General features: G+C 45.2%; 1 protein-coding gene across 1 annotated transcript in view; it reads left to right on the top strand.

The window, feature by feature from the left end:
• The first annotated feature begins 2,192 nt into the window (after positions 1–2,192).
• The window catches only part of LOC127000662 (uncharacterized), a 146,036-nt gene continuing 131,520 nt past the window's right edge, over positions 2,193–16,708 (top strand). The window contains exon 1 of the mRNA XM_050864643.1: positions 2,193–2,218. The gene's annotated coding sequence lies outside the window, so the exon portion shown is untranslated. The remainder of the gene's footprint in view (positions 2,219–16,708) is intronic.

Genomic DNA, 16,708 nt, shown 5'->3' on the forward strand with positions numbered 1-16,708 from the left:
GTCTTCCTTGTTCTGGGCGTTGCGGGTGAACCGCGTGGCGTGGCTTAAGGAGATGGGGCTGGCGGGCTGGGGCTGCTCGGTCTGGGCTTCCTCACTCTCTTCCTTGTTCTGGGCGTTGCGGGTGAACCGCGTGGCGTGGCTGAAGGAGATGGGGCTGGCGGGCTGGGGCTGCTCGGTCTGGGCTCTCCTCTCTTCCTTGTTCTGGGCGTTGCGGGTGAACCGCGTGGCGTGGCTTAAGGAGATGGGGCTGGCGGCTGGGGCTGCTCGGTCTGGGCTTCCTCACTCTCTTCCTTGTTCTGGGCGTTGCGGGTGAACCGCGTGGCGTGGCTGAAGGAGATGGGGCTGGCGGGCTGGGGCTGCTCGGTCTGGGCTTCCTCACTCTCTTCCTTGTTCTGGGCGTTGCGGGTGAACCGCGTGGCGTGGCTTAAGGAGATGGGGCTGGCGGGCTGGGGCTGCTCGGTCTGGGCTCCCTCAGTGTCTTCCTTGTTCTGGGCGTTACGGGTGAACCGCGTGGCGTGGCTTAAGGAGATGGGGCTGGCGGGCTGGGGCTGCTCGGTCTGGGCTTCCTCACTCTCTTCCTTGTTCTGGGCGTTGCGGGTGAACCGCGTGGCGTGGCTGAAGGAGATGGGGCTGGCAGGCTGGGGCTGCTCGGTCTGGGCTTCCTCACTCTCTTCCTTGTTCTGGGCGTTGCGGGTGAACCGCGTGGCGTGGCTGAAGGAGATGGGGCTGGCAGGCTGGGGCTGCTCGGTCTGGGCTTCCTCACTCTCTTCCTTGTTCTGGGCGTTGCGGGTGAACCGCGTGGCGTGGCTGAAGGAGATGGGGCTGGCAGGCTGGGGCTGCTCGGTCTGGGCTTCCTCACTCTCTTCCTTGTTCTGGGCGTTGCGGGTGAACCGCGTGGCGTGGCTTAAGGAGATGGGGCTAGCGGGTTGGGGCTGCTCGGTCTGGGCTTCCTCACTCTCTTCCTTGTTCTGGGCATTGCGGGTGAACCGCGTGGCGTGGCTGAAGGAGATGGGGCTAGCGGGTTGGGGCTGCTCGGTCTGGGCTTCCTCACTCTCATCCTCGTTCTGGGCATTGCGGGTGAACCGCGTGGCGTGGCTGAAGGAGATGGGGCTGGCAGGCTGGGGCTGCTCGGTCTGGGTCCCGTCTGTTTCCTCGTCGTTCTGGGTGGCGTGCGCCTCCTGCCCTGGGGCCACGGTAGTGCTGGCGTCGTCCTGGGCCTTGGAGAAGCTGTGCCCGAGGGTGCTGGGCACCAGCGGGTGGGCGGCTGTCAGCTGCGGGGCGGCGCTGACGGCTGCCACCAACAGGCCGGCGGCGAGGAGGACCTGAACGAAGAAATGATGGATGTAAGTTTGTAGGCGGAGCCGAGTGAGGGCGTCCAAAGCATGGATAGAGATGACGGGGAGGACACTCTGACGATGCAGGGACGACTAAGGAAGGTTGCATAGATCGTATAACATTATAATTGGGGAGACGAGGGGCCCTGAGGAACATTGATAAAACATGGTAGGTGAAAGATGGTGATCTAGTGCTTATAACAATCTTTAAGTGGTAGGCTGACGGGGATTGCTGACAGAGACAATGGAAGGCAGACAAAGGAGGGTGAATAGTAACAGTCTATATAGGTAAGCAGGCGGGGGAGCAGAGAACGAGGCAGAAGAAGTTTGCGGAACCAAAGTATGTAAAGGAAGTCACAACACAAAGAAGCCCTTGGAGGAAGGAAGAGTTGGAGTACCGTTAGTGTTTTCAAGAAACTCATGTTTAGGGAGTCGGGAACACAGAAACTGTAAGATACAAAGTTTCAGTGGCGTCACAGCTTTTAACAAACACAACGATCACTAACACGAATCAGAAGAGCCATTTGGAAGATCTTGATGTTGGATCTGCGAGTGTCACCAGCCCTGTCCGGCCTTATGTACCCCAGCAGCGGCGGCGGGTATGGAGGAGGTGGAGGGAGGGGGAGGTGGGAGTGAGGCAAGCGGTTTGAACAAGCTACAGAATCTGAATGTTAGATGCATAGTTGTGACTGCTTTGCTTTCGTCATCGGTTTGCCTGACCTTCTTGTCCGCTCGCGGGGTGAAAACGAAGCATCTGTAAGGTTGGGCAAGGAGACGGTAACTCTTGCAGTTTATTTGAAACGGTTCCAGGAAAAGTTGAGGCTCAGGTCAGCGTGTTGAGGCGCGGTACAAGGCGAACCCTTGCACGGCCATAACGACTTTCCGTTAGTCTGAACACGAACGGGAAAGCAAAGTTCAAGATGACTCACTCAATGCATTTTTGGACTGTGTGTGTGTGTGTGTGTGTGTGTGTGTGTGTGTGTGTGTGTGTGCTCGTGTTTTTGTGTCTTTGTGTGTGTCGTGTGTGTGTGTGTGTGTGTGTGTGTGTGTGTGTGTGTGTGTGTGTGCTCGTGTTTTTGTGTCTTTGTGTGTGTGTGTGTGTGTGTGTGTGTGTGTGTGTGTGTGTGTGTATTTTACCTATTTGTAGTCAACAGGGCCCGAGCTAAGCTCTAATAGTGTGTGTTTGTGTGTGTGTGTGTGTGTGTGTGTGTGTGTGTGTGTGTGTGTGTGTGTGTGTTTCTGTGTGTGTGTGTGTGTGTGTGTGTGTGTGTGTGTGAGAGAGAGAGAGAGAGAGAGAGAGAGAGAGAGAGAGAGAGAGAGAGAGAGAGAGAGAGAGAGAGAGAGATTTACATAGATGTTCAGACCACACAGACCATACGGTTTAGATTAGGTGGTCTGTCCTTAAATTTAAAAGAAAATTCATTAAATGGGCATCAGAAGTTTGTAGTTTTGCTCTAGCGAACATTCAGATGGAGGAAGTGACGGTGAAGATAGTTTTTGAATGAATCAACAATTTGATACAGAATCACTTAAGGTGGAAGTTTATTCTATTCTTGTGCTAAAACGTTGGTGAAAAAAAAATTTGATGGAGACTGAGTTTAGTTGTTTACATATAAGTTTTTGAGCCAATAATTCTCGTTCGCGTAGCGTCGTTTTCATAAACAATATGAATTTTCCCTCATTCGTAATGTCCTTAAATACCTTTAAACATTCGATCAGTTTCCAACGAAGTTAGGGTCTCTTAAGCGAGAACTTGCTAAGGAATGAGTCTTTTGTCATAATATATTTTTTTCGCAATGAAGATATCATTTTTGTTGTTTGTTTGTTGGATGCAGAACGTTTAAGGGAAGGTTGACCACATTTTGAGTGAAAATCCGAGTCAAAAGCAAAAATGAGTTATGCACACCAAAAAGTCGACCAATGCTTCGGCAACAATCTTCCAAAGTTTGAGGCCGAAAGTATGTATTTTATACCTTTAAAGGGCCGGGGGCGTGGTTTGTTTACATTCTGGCATTTAAATTACGCTCTCAGATACTCCATGTGCTTTTTCATTTTCCGTAATATTTTTCCTTGAATTTTTGCGGGATTTTTGAAAATACTTACCTGGATATATCTGGCATCCATCCATGAGTGGAAACGGAAGTGAAGAGGCAAGTGGGTGGGAGACAATGACCGACTATAGTCTGTTCGGAGCATGAAGTCGGTTCAAGGTGTGGCAGATTCCAGAATTCCCATGAGTGCAGCTCTGCCAGTTCGACCGCCAATCATCAGATTAGCACTCTCTCCCGGCCTACCCACCTACAACCCACCTGTTTATCTCTCTCTCTCTCTCCCTCTCTCTCTCTCTCTCTCTCTCTCTCGACCCGGGGAAGGGACCTTGGGGGACACACCGACCACCACCACCACTACCACTACCAACACCACAACGTGGCATTATGGGGAAAAATCTCTGCCACATGTCATAGAATTTATACAAATCCTTGTTATAATCCTAAACATCGACACTCATTGTACTAAGTAGCTTCCTTTACTATATACAGAATATATAAAATATCGCTTTCAAATAGCACATGGATGGGAAATAAGAGAGAGACGCATGTACGAAGGCTGATTTGGCAGCATGGGTAGAGGTAAACGACGATACCAGCTCCACCCTGAACCGACTTCTTGCTCTGAACAGACTATAGTCAAGACCGGTCAAGTCCAGCGGGGGGACTGCACGCCGCATGCGCTGCTGCCAGACGTCGCATATACAGGCATCAACAAGCTGAATTGTGTTGTTATCTTCTCTGAAGACTACGACAGCATGCCTAGACTGAATAAACACATACTTCTGCGACGTGAGCATGCTAGGAAAGCTTCCAGAGCCTTCGTTGCGGCAAGGCAAGCGGCCGGAAGCCCACGTGCTCAACCCTCACTCGTGGGTCTGTCCCCCTCGCCAACCACAACCACTACTGCCCCTGCCCCTTCTACCTCGACTGGTGCTGCCCCAAGTGTTCCTATAAGTGCAAGAGATGCAGCAATGGACACACCCTACAGGAGGAAACAGTGGAACAGCAGAATTCTCAGGGACTTGGCGTATGCTTCAGGGGCTTTCTGATGCTACACTACATCGTTCGTTTTTGTGATATTGACTTCATTTTTTATTTGCATTGTGCTTGTCTTTCCATTGCCTGCATAGTTTATGCCTTGGTTTTAACTTATGATATATATATATAAAAAAAAAAATCATATACATAAATACAAATTTTCTAAGGTGCGTGGATAGTCATACATAGATATAATATTTTCCCATACTACAAAAACATTTTTTTGGGTAAAAGTAGGCATAAAATCCATTTAGCAATAATTAATTTTGTCACTGATAATTTTTAAATAATGATGAGATGATTGAGTTAAAATTTGTATAAAAATAAGTGAAATTTATATAATTTTTTTTCTCTCTTCTTCATATATCGTCCTACAATTTCTACACATGTAAGTAGGTATCATAGCTAGTAATACTAATTATAAATCATCCATGTTAACAATTTCATAAACCTTACAAAATGCGGTCAAGGTTCCCTTGATTAGTAATGTCCTTCGCATGGTGTGTAGACCAAAAATGTAACGAATATTCTAAGTGAGGTCTCACTAAACTGTTGCATAGTGGCAATATTAGATTTTGTTTTTTAAATGATAAATTTCTTTTAATGAAGCCTAACGTTCTGTTCGCCTAATATGCTGCATTGTTGTGAGAATTTGAAGTTTGACGCGACTTTAACACGTCGGTCCTTAATATAGTGTATGATTCAGTTTCACACCACTTATTTCAGCATTAAAGCTATTTTTTGTTCCAACTTGAAGAATTAGAAACTTTACAAAGTTAAAGGGCATTTACCATCTGTTAGACCAAGTTGAAATTCTAAATAAAATTTTGAAGGTTTTCCCTGTCTTGACCTTAGAAGTCCGAGTGTCCAATCTTTGTGTCATCACTCATCAGTCTTGTAATGAAGTTATGCTCGACGTCGATGTCTTTGATGTAAATTATGAACTGTACCGAACCAAAAATGAGCCCTGAGGGACACCACTAGTCTGTGTGTTGTTCCGCCTGGATGCTTTCCATTTGTGTACTTTATCTTCAATACTCAGTTGTTTGATTTTGGAAAGTAAATTATGGTGTGAAACTTTATCAAATACTTTTTGAAAATACAGATAAACTATGTCTGGTGACGTATTTACGTCGTAAACTGAGAAAAGGTCGTTATGAGAGGTCAAGAGGTTAGACACAGAAGATCCCTTGTTTCGGAAGCCGTGTTGTGAATCCTTAATTATGAAATCACTTTCAAGTTGACTCATAATTTTGCTTCTAATTATGCACTCGAGTATCTTATCTACAACTGAGGTTAGACGGATTGGCCTGTAATTACCCGGTATCTTTTCTGTCTCCTTTCTTAAAAATCGTTGCAACGTTAGCCATCTTCCAAATTGTAGGGACTATGCTGTTTAGCAAGGACACATTAAATAAGGATGTGAAAGCACTGATTACCTCGCTTTTTGTTTCCTTCACGTGGAGGGGGTGGGGAGACGCAGTCGGGAAAAGTTTTTTTTTATCGAGTATCGCGCATTGTTTAGTGAAGCAGTCTACCAAATCTAGCTGCTTCAGCAGAGGCCAGGTGTAGACTGTCCCTTTGCAACAAGGGGAGTAGGTAGGAAGACACTTACCGAAACGGGCATAAGCCACTCCCGGTGAGGTATATACGGGAAACGAGGAGGGTGCTGCAATCCGTCCAAAGACCCTTCCCGTGTCCACACTTTCTGTTTCCTTATTGTCTCATCAATACCAGAGAGTAGTTCAGCATGCTTTCTAAAGACACATCCTCTTTTTTCCACGCCACACTACTTACACGCTACATACACACCATTTCCCCCAAAAATTCATATTCAAAATGGCGAAATATAACGTAGCCTTGGAGTCCCCGCCTGGGTGGGGGACCACAGATTCCCTCAGGGAGTTCTCCCCTTTTGGCTCCCGACCCGAGAGGTGTCTTGATAACTCTTCTAACTTCTACTTCATCAACTTCTGCAACATTCGCGGTCTTCGTTCTAATTTCCCTTCTGTGGAACACCATCTCTCCTCCACTAAACCTCACCTTCTCTTCCTCACCGAAATACAGGCTTCTGAGGCTGCTGACAGCAATCTCTACTCTGTTCCCTCCAACTATCTCTATCCTAAGTTTCATTCCAAAGCTGGATGTTGCGCCTACGTGCGCTACGACATCACTTGCTCTCGTGCCCACGACCTTGACTCTTCTGAATTTTCCACCATCTGGTTAAGACTTCATTGTCACTCTATGACTAAATACATCTGTGCGGTTTATCTCTCACCTAATTCTACCACTATATAAAATTCTTTGACTACTTGAATTCCAATGTGGAGCACATCTTGACTCACTCTCCCTTCGCTGAAAATTCCATCCTAGGAGATTTCAATGTTCACCACCAGCTTTGGCTTTCATCCTCTTTCATTGACCAGCATGGTGAACAAGCCTACAGCTTAGCTCTCTACAATGATCTAGAGCAGTTGGATCAGTACCCTACACGTTACACGTATTTCCGACCGCCTTGGAGACACGCCAACATTCTAGACCTCTTCCTAACCACTAATCCTTCAGCTTATTCTATTGAACTGTTCTCTCCGTTGGGCTTCTCCGATCACAACCTTATTTCAGTATTCTGTCCTATCGCTCCTGTACAGCCTCTGGACCCACCCAAGAGGCGAAGCTTCGGGCATTTTGCTTCCGCTCGGTGGGACGACCTTAGGATGTACTTTTCCGATTTCCTGTGGAATGATTACTGCTTTCAGGAGAGATACCTCTCTGTGTGTGCCCAGCGCATCACTGAGGTGATTGTCTCTGGAATGGAGGCACACATTCCACGTACTTTCTCCACCTCCCATGCTATAAAGCCTTGGTTCAATCACGCTTGTTCTCGTGCTATCAAAGATAGAGAGGCAGCTCACAAAAGGTACCAGACCCTGGTCATCCTTTCTTAACCGTTTCTGTGAAACTTTCTCATTTGCGCTAGACAGATCGAAAACTTTCGATAGAGTCTGGCACAGCTCTTTGCTTTCTAAACTACCCTCCTACGGATTCTATCCCTTTATCTGTACCTTTATCTCCAGTTTCCTTTCCGGCCGTTCTATCTCTACTGTGGTAGACGGTCACTGTTCTTCCCCTAAACAGTGGACAGTGGAGTTCCACAGGACTCTGTACTGTCACCCACTCTCTTCCTTTTATTCATCAATGATCTTTCGAAAACAAATTGTCCTATCCATTCATACGCCGAAGACTCTACTTTGCATTATTCAACTTCTTTCAGCAGAAGACCCTCTCAACAGGAATTACAAGACTGGGTGCTGTAGAACGCTTAAGGTTACTGCATAGCATCAAGGTCATCATATAAAAAGAATGGTTCAATTTTCATGAAGCTATAACACTTTGTTGAGACTATCATAAACATGCTTCAGACAAAAAATCAAGCCATTTCATTTTTTTTTTATTAAAAAAAGTTAAAGCTTTTACTACTCGTCTAATTTTACTTGTATTGTATATTTCAAAAGCTCATTTTAAAGAAGATTTCCATACCTATCAAAATTGCTGGCTGAACTATAGAATATTGATAACATTTAACAATGTAAACAATAATAAAAAAATATAAAATGGAAATTTGAATTTAATTTCAGGTAAATCTTATTTTTTTAAATATAATTCATTTGCCAGATTGAAATCTCTGTATATCATACTCTTCAAAATAAACTTAGCAGATTCAAAATTGGTTAAAAAATGTAGTGACTCGTAGAAGCATCAAAACCAACCAAAAAAGTAATTTCGAGAAAACGGTCCTCAAACTTTCGTTAGGATTTACTTCTTTAACAATCCACTTCACAAAATTTGTTACTTAATAATTTTTATAGCGCTTTTAATGTAGTTTCCAAAACAATGAACAGATAAAAATGGTTGATAATTATAAAAAAGATACCGCATTTTTAATTCAAGTATGCAGAACGTTTTTCTGTGGCGCCTGTTGAAATAATGGGTAATGTTGCCATACCATATAATAAACTATATGCACATTAAAATAGAGCTCCATACTTTGTCCTATAAGGTTCAAACTTTTCCACACGACACAAGGGGTGGTTTGATACGTGCGTTTTTTTTTATTTTTTTTTTTTACTGGACTGACTGGACTGACGCCGCGACGCGCTCTTCCTGGCTATGATCCTTTCTGCCACACACAAGCCCAACATATCGTATTTCAACCAGAAGGAGTTTGGTTTTGCATAAAGTAAGAAAAAATATGAAAAAAATGAAACCAAAATCTTCACTACATGATATGGCAACACTCCCATTCAGCTGATCCATTTAAATCCCTGACGGGGCATTTAAATACGCGCCATATAAAGAATAAACATACGCCTGACATAGCTGATGCCTGCGCCCTGCAGCTACCTCTACATGCCAGAATCTAGAAATCGACTTCGGGAAACTATTTTTGGTATCTCGTGCTATGCAGTCACCTTAATCTCAGACCTAGCTATCATTTATGATTGGGGCAGAAGGAACCTTGTGTCCTTCAATGCCTCTAAAACTCAATTTCTCCACCTATCAACTCGACATAATTTTCCAATCATCTATTCCTTATTCTTCGACAACACTCAGCTATCACTTTCTTCTACATTGAACATCCTCGGTCTATCCTTGACTCAAAATCTTAACTGGAAACTTCACATCTCTTCTCTCACTTAAACAGCTTCCTCGAGGTTTGGCGTTCTGTACCGTCTCCGCCAGTTCTTTTCCCCCGCACAGTTGCTATCCATATACAGGGGCCTTATCCGTCCTCGTATGGAGTATGCATCATACGGGTTGGGGGGCTCCACACATACAGTTCTTTAGGACAGAGTTGAGTCAAAGGCTCTTCGTCTCATCAACTCCTCTCCCCTTACTGACAGTCTTCTACCTCTTAAATTCCGCCGCCATGTTGCATCTCTTTCTATCTTCTATCGATATTTTCAAGCTGACTGCTATTCTGAAATTGCTAACTGCATGCCTCCACCCTCCCGCGGCCCCGCTGCACTCGACTTTCTACTCTAGCTCATCCCTATACTGTCCAAACCCCTTATGCAAGAGATAACCAGCATCTTCACTCTTTCATCTTTCACGCTGGTAAACTCTGGAGCAACCTTCCATCATCTGCATTTCCTCCTGCCTACGAGGAAGCACATCAGGACACCTATCCTCCCGAAACTGACCTCTCTTTGGCCACCTCTCGACTCTTTTTATAGGAGCAGTGATTTATGGGCTTTTTTTTTTTTGCTAAAGAACTGTTTCCTTTACTGTAAAAAAAATAAGACTACTCTGATCGTAGAAATGTTCCATGGAGTAAAAAAAAAAAAAAAGGAAAGCAAAGAAAAAAGTCGAGTGTACTGCAGAGTCCTGAGACGGTTAGAAAGCCTGAAGGAACTGTTATAGAATACGTTTGTAGCCGACATCGTTGGCAATATTGTGTGATGGATAGGCACTCGACGTTTTTTTTTTTTTTTTTTTTTTTTTCTTCAATTCTGGGACCATTTCTACGAACACAGTACCTGGCCCCTGTTGGAGCAGCTGGATTTGGAACACTCCTCCACGAAACAGTGCATTCCTACCCTCATGCAAAACAGAGAGGGAGTCATTAGAAGCCTCGGAGGGGACCATGTCAAGGGCAGCCGTGATGTCATTAATTCCGCTCCGGGGTAACAATAATTGTGCCGTCGTCGATGGACTCATCCTCTGAATTCAACCACCTCTGACTAATCATAAAATCTCAAAACAGGAAGGTGCTTCATATGCATGTGTAGGCATCTTCATCTACCTACCTATCTATCTGTCTACCTATCTATCTGTCTACCTATCTATCTGTCTACCTATCTATCTGTCCATCTCTGTATCTATCTATCTATCTATCTCTATTTATTTATATCACTTTCAATCTATCTATCTACTATCAATCTATCTTATCTACATATATGTCTGTACTTATATATGTATGTATGTATGTATGTTTGAATTTATATATATATATATATATATATATATATATATATATATATATATATATATATATATATATATATATATATGTACGTATGTATGTATGTATGTATATTGTAGCGGTTGCTACTCCAGGCAGTCCAACTTCTTAGTCCAGGAGAAGGAGAACCAAACACGGTGATGTTCTGACAACAACTGATTTATTAGTGAGATATATATACAGCTATTTACAGGGTGCTACAGGATCAGCATGGATCTAGCGCATAGACTCCGCGTCCCTCGCGTCGTGACTGGGTTTGTAGCAAAGCCCGCTACAATACTCCCCCCTCAACAAAAACGTCCCGTTGGGCGTGAGAGGGGACGGCCCGCCCTGGAGAGTCGTACAGGAGGGGGGAGTCGTCGTCACGAAGGTATGCTGGCTTGAGTCGGTCGATGGAGACCCAGTCGTCGCTGCCCTTTATACGAATCAGGAAAGCTTTCTTCTTTCTTTGGATGACTTCGTAGGGGCCAGAGTAAGGAGGGGTGAGGGGTGGTGTGTGGGCGTCGGTGCGAAGAAATACAAGCTTTGATGAATGTAGATCTCGGGGGACGTAACGGTGATCTAGAGTCTTGTATGTTTGTTTGCACGGGGCGAATTTCTCGACGATGCTCTTGAGGCGGTTGATGTCGTTGCTCGCAGGGGCGTCAGGGAAGAATTCGCCGGGTACAACGAGGGGGTCTCCAAAGACCATTTCGGACGTCGAGGTCCTCCTTTGGGGTAGTACGAAGGCCGAGAAGGACCCAGGGTAGCTGTGAGGACCATGTTGAGCTGTTGCATCGTGACATTAGGGCCGCCTTGAGGGTCCTATGAAATCGCTCCACCATGCCATTAGCTTCAGGGTTGTAGGCTGTAGTGTGGTGGACTGCTGTGCCCAACAGCTGTCCCAAGGACGTCCATAACTGCGACGTGAAGGCGGTGCCGCGGTCAGATATGATATGCCCTGGAATGCCGAATCTGGCGATCAACCCGGAGAGCAGGGCCGCGATGCAGGAGGCTGAAGTGGCGTCGGGCATTGGGACGGCTTCAGGCCATCTGGTAGAGCGGTCCACGATGGTGAAAAGATAACGGTGTCCTGCTGACTGAGGAAGGGGACCCACGACGTCCACGTGGATGTGGGCGAACCGTCTCTGAGGTTGGTTAAAGGATCCAGGGCCCGTCTCGGTGTGTCGGTGGACTTTGGATTTCTGGCAGGAAGAGCAGGACCGAACCCAGTTCTCCGCGTCGCGGGAGATGCCGTGCCACACGAACTTTTGTGTTAGTAGTCGTGTCGTCGCTCGTCGTGAAGGATGTGACAGGTCGTGGAAGAGGTCAAAAACGTGACGGCGAAGGGATGCTGGTATCCATGGGCGTGGTCGCCCGGTGCTGATGTCGCAGAGGATGGTGGTGCCGGAATCACCCAGTGGAACGTCCTTCCACTTAAGGGCTGTGAGCGATGTTCTCGCCGCTGTCGTCTCGGAGTCCCGTTGCTGCTCCTTGGCAAGGAGGTTGCAGTCGAATCCCAGTTGAACTGTGTCTACCTCGACTCTGGAGAGGGCGTCGGCTACGGGGTTCTTCCTGCCTGGCATGTGTCTGAAGGTGCAGTTGAACTCGGGGATGGCTGAGAGGTGTCGGCGCTGTCGTGTGGACCAGGCGTCCGTCTGTCTAGTAAAGGCGTGAACCAAGGGCATATGCTCGGTCTGGATGGTGAAGGTTGCACCCTCCAGGAAGTGGCGGAAATGGCGGATGGCTTGGTGGACGGCGAGAAGTTCTCTGTCGAAGATGGAGTAGTGCCTTTCAGCCTTAAGGAGTTTGCGGCTGAAGAAACTTACAGGGCGTGGCTGGCCGTGGGTGATTTGTTCCAAAACAGCGCCAATGGCGATGTTGCTGGCATTCGTGATGACGATGAGAGGCTTCCCGGGAACTGGAAAAGCAAGGAGGGCTGCCGCGGCGAGGGCGTCTTTCGCTTTCTGGAAAGCGTCTGCTTGAGAAGGGCCCCACGTCAGGCTCTTGGGTATGCCTGCTATAGTCTATTCACCTAAGCTAGATTCCTGGCGCCTAGGCAGATTGGTAAGCTTGCAGCTGATTGGCTGCTCCGCTCTTCCGCTAACACTCATGTCGGACCACATCTTGCATGCTCGAGTGAGACATGTTTCTTTATTATATGCCATAGCTCAACTCATATAAGAGCTAGCCAGTTTTGGTTGACACCATCAGACTCAGCAGTGACTGTAGAATCAAGATGTATATTAAAAACTCGACAAAACAAATAAGAAAATGGTATTACGATGAGTTGAACCGTGACGTTAAAAAAATGTTTATAACATGTTTTACTTATGCTCACTGTTTTCAACAGTTGTTCATTGACTACAGAAATATATTATTACATTACGTAGGAAAATTTCTCGTGAACACGATAGTGTGATCAGAATGAAGTTAAAACTCTATACGTATTGAAAATACAGAGTTATTTTAACATACAGTTCAACTCATCGTAATCTTGATTCTACAGTCACTGCTGAGTCTGATGGTGTCAACCAAAACTGGCTAGCTCGTATATGAGTTGAGCTATGGCATATAATAAAAAAAATATGTCTCACTCAAGCATGCAAGATATGGTCCGACATTAGTGTTAGCGGGAGAGCGGAGCAGCCAATCAGCTGCAAGCTTACCAACCTGCCTAGGCGCCAGGAATCTAGCTTAAGTGAACAGACTATAGTACTGCTTATAGTGGCGCCATGGTGGAAGCGATCCTGGGGAGGAAGCGGTGGTAAAAGTTGACCATTCCCACGAATTCCTGGAGGGTCTTGACTGTGGTGGGCTTGGGGAATCTTCGGATTGCGGTCACCTTGTCTGGTAGGGGTGAAACGCCTGCAGGAGAGAGATGGTGCCCCAAGAAGTCCACCTCTCTTTCGCCGAACACACACTTGTCGTAGAGTACCACCAGGCCATTCTCCTGAAGGCGCCCCAGTACTTCTGAGAGATGTCGAAGGTGTTCTTCTTTTGATTTACATAGATTTACATAAAAAAAAAAGACCACACAGACCACATGGTCCAGACTAGGTGGTCTGTCCTTAAACCTAAGTGATTTTACATTAATCAGATGGCTCCAAAACGTTGCTTTTCTACTCTAGTTAATATTAAGTTCAAGGAAGTGACGGTCGAGCTTGTTTTTAAAGGAGTCAGTCGTGTTACACTGGACCACTGATGGTGGGAGCTTATTCCATTCTCGCACTACAACGTTGGTTAAGAAAAATTTGGTGCAGTCTGAATTTACTTGTCTACATTTGAGTTTTGTGCCATTGTTCCTCGTTCGCAAAGTGTCATCGATCATAAACAATTTTGTTCTGTCTACATTCGTGAAACCATTAAGTATTTTAAAACATTCGATCAGTTTTCCTCGGAGGCGACGTTTCTCAAGAGAGAACATGTTAAGGGTGGAAAGCCTTTCTTCGTAGGATTTGTTGCGCAAGGAAGGGATCATTTTTGTTGCTCGACGCTGAACACCTTCTAGTTTAGCAATGTCCTTTGCATGGTGGGGAGACCAAAACTGTACCGCATATTCCAAGTGGGGTCTGACTAAACTATTGTAGAGCGGAAGTATTACATCTTTATCCTTGAATAGAAAGTTTCTTTTAATGAAGCCAAACATTCTGTTCGCTTTATTTGCTGCATCGATGCATTGCTGTGAGAATTTGAGGTTTGACGCGATTTTAATCCCCAGGTCCTTAACGCATTGAACACTTGTGAGTTTAACGCCGCGTATTTCGTAATCGAACTTCTTATTTTTTGTTCCAACTTGAAGGACCTGGCACTTGTCTACGTTAAAGGGCATCTCCCATCTATCCGACCAAGCTGAAATTTTGTGCAAATCCTCTTGGAGGCTTTGCCTGTCTTCGTCAGTGAGAACCGAGTTACCAATCTTTGTGTCGTCTGTAAATTTACTAATGCGATTATTGAGTCCAACATCCACGTCGTTGATGTAAATAATGAAGAGCACTGGGCCAAGAACCGAGCCCTGAAGGACGCCACTAGTGACCGGCGCCCACTCTGAGTTAAATCCGTCAATCACAACTCTTTGTTGTCTGTTGCTCAACCAATTCGCGATCCATTGGTTTACTTGACCGTCAATGCCTATTTGCTTTAATTTATAAAGTAATTTATGATGTGGGACTTTATCAAACGCTTTCTGGAAATCAAGATAGACTACGTCCAGTGATTTGGTTACGTCATAAACTGAGAAGAGATCGTTATAAAAGGTCAGTAGGTTTGACAGGCAGGATCTTTTGTTACGGAAGCCATGTTGTGAATCCCCAATTAATGAGTGGCTTTCGAGGTAACTCACAATTTTGTCTCTAATTATGCTTTCGAGTAGCTTACCTACAATTGAAGTTAGACTAATGGGTCGGTGGTTACCTGGTATTTTTTTGTCTCCTTTCTTAAAAATCGGTGTCACGTTAGCCTTTTTCCAATCCGAAGGGACGATGCCTTGTCGCAAGGACATATTGAATACGGTTGTGAGGGAGGAGAGTATTTCGCTCTTTGTTTCTTTAAGCAGTATAGGATATACTTTGTCGGGTCCGGGACTTTTATTTGTTTTAAGTGATTGGAGAGCTTTAAGGACTTCATCGGTTGTTATTTCAAAATTAGGCAATACATGCTCGAGATTTACAGTAGTGCTGGTGTTGGTGGTAGCGAGAGGAAGACTGTTAGTATTAAACACCGAGGAAAAGTAATTGTTTAAGAGGTTTGCAATGTGTTGGCTGTCAGTCACTAGTGCACCGTCGCTTTTGTTAAAGGTCCAACACCACTTTTGATCGCCTTTCTGTTGTGTATGTAACTGAAGAATGATTTCGGATTATTTTTACAGTTGGCTGCAATATTTTCTTCATATCTACGCTTTGCCTGACCTACTAGTCTTTTTACTCGTCGCCTGGCATCATTATAAAGTCTAATGTTTTCGGGCGTGCTTTGTTCTTTCTTTAACCTGTAAAACAATTTTCTCTCATTGACTGATTGTTTAATTTCGCTATTAAACCACGGTGGGCTTTTATTAGTGTTAATTCGCTTTTCGCACAAGGGGACGAATGTGTTCTGCTGAGTGAGTAAGTGATTTTTAAAGCTTAGCAAGGCTTCCTCTACATTGCCGTCATCTGATAGTTGTATTTCTGTTAGTTTTTGTCGGATTTCTACGAAGTTAGCTCTTTTGAAATTGGGCACCTTTACTTTATTTTCAGTCACTGATGATTGAGCTCTAATGTCGACGCGCAGTAATTTATGATCGCAAGAACCGAGGTGTTCTCCTACCGTGACATTACTGACTAGGTTATCTTGGGTCGTTATAACAAGGTCGAGTATATTATTTTGTCGAGTTGGTTCAGAAACCATTTGGCTTAGATAATTTTCTTCTAGAAATTCGATCATTCTATGTGACTCGCCTTCTGTACCTGACAGTGTCGCCCAGTCGATTTGGGGGAGGTTAAAGTCTCCTAATATCAGTGAATCGTTGTTATTAAGTGACTGCCTTAAGACGCTGTACATTTCAAGGTCGTCATCGAGTGATTGCCCGGGAGGTCTGTAGGTGACAGATATATTTAAATTGACTTTTGCAATGTTTATTCGCACGCACAAATGTTCAACGTTACTGTTTCCCGGTGTTTTGTCAGTGGGTTGCAAATAGCTTTTGACATAAAGGGCGACGCCACCGCCTCTACGGTTTACACGATCTTTGTTGAAGAGTCTGTAGCCATCTATGTTGTATTCGGAACTTAAATCAATATTTGTGGTGTCGATAAATGTTTCGGTTATAGCAATTATGTCAAAATTTTCTGTTAGAGCAAGACCTCTTACTTCATCAAACTTGTTTCTTAGGCTACGCGCATTGAAACGAAGGATTTTTAAGTTATCTAGAGGCTTGGTATTAGAGGTGGTGGTACTTGCGGGATCACGGTTACGGGTTTGTTGCGATGCACGGCGTCTATTTACACGGGTGGGGTGGAGGGACGTGGCTGTGACTCGTTTTTTGCTCGGATGACACGTACTGCGTCGTTGAGGAGCCTTCCGAATCTTGCCGCCCCGATGGGAGACAGGTGCAATCCGTCCCTGTGGAAGAGCTCACATTGTCCATAGAAATTGTCCCATGCGTTGAAGAACTCCACGTCAAGCTCCCTACAAAGAGTCTGTAAGCGGTTGTTTAGGCTGAAGGCCTTACTGAAAAAGTCGCTCTCCGCCCAAGTCCGTGGTAGAACTCCTGAAATCAAAATGTTAGGGGATTTAGACTTATACTG

The sequence above is a fragment of the Eriocheir sinensis genome, chromosome 19 (genome assembly GCF_024679095.1).
Source record: "Eriocheir sinensis breed Jianghai 21 chromosome 19, ASM2467909v1, whole genome shotgun sequence".
NCBI lineage: Eukaryota > Metazoa > Arthropoda > Malacostraca > Decapoda > Varunidae > Eriocheir > Eriocheir sinensis.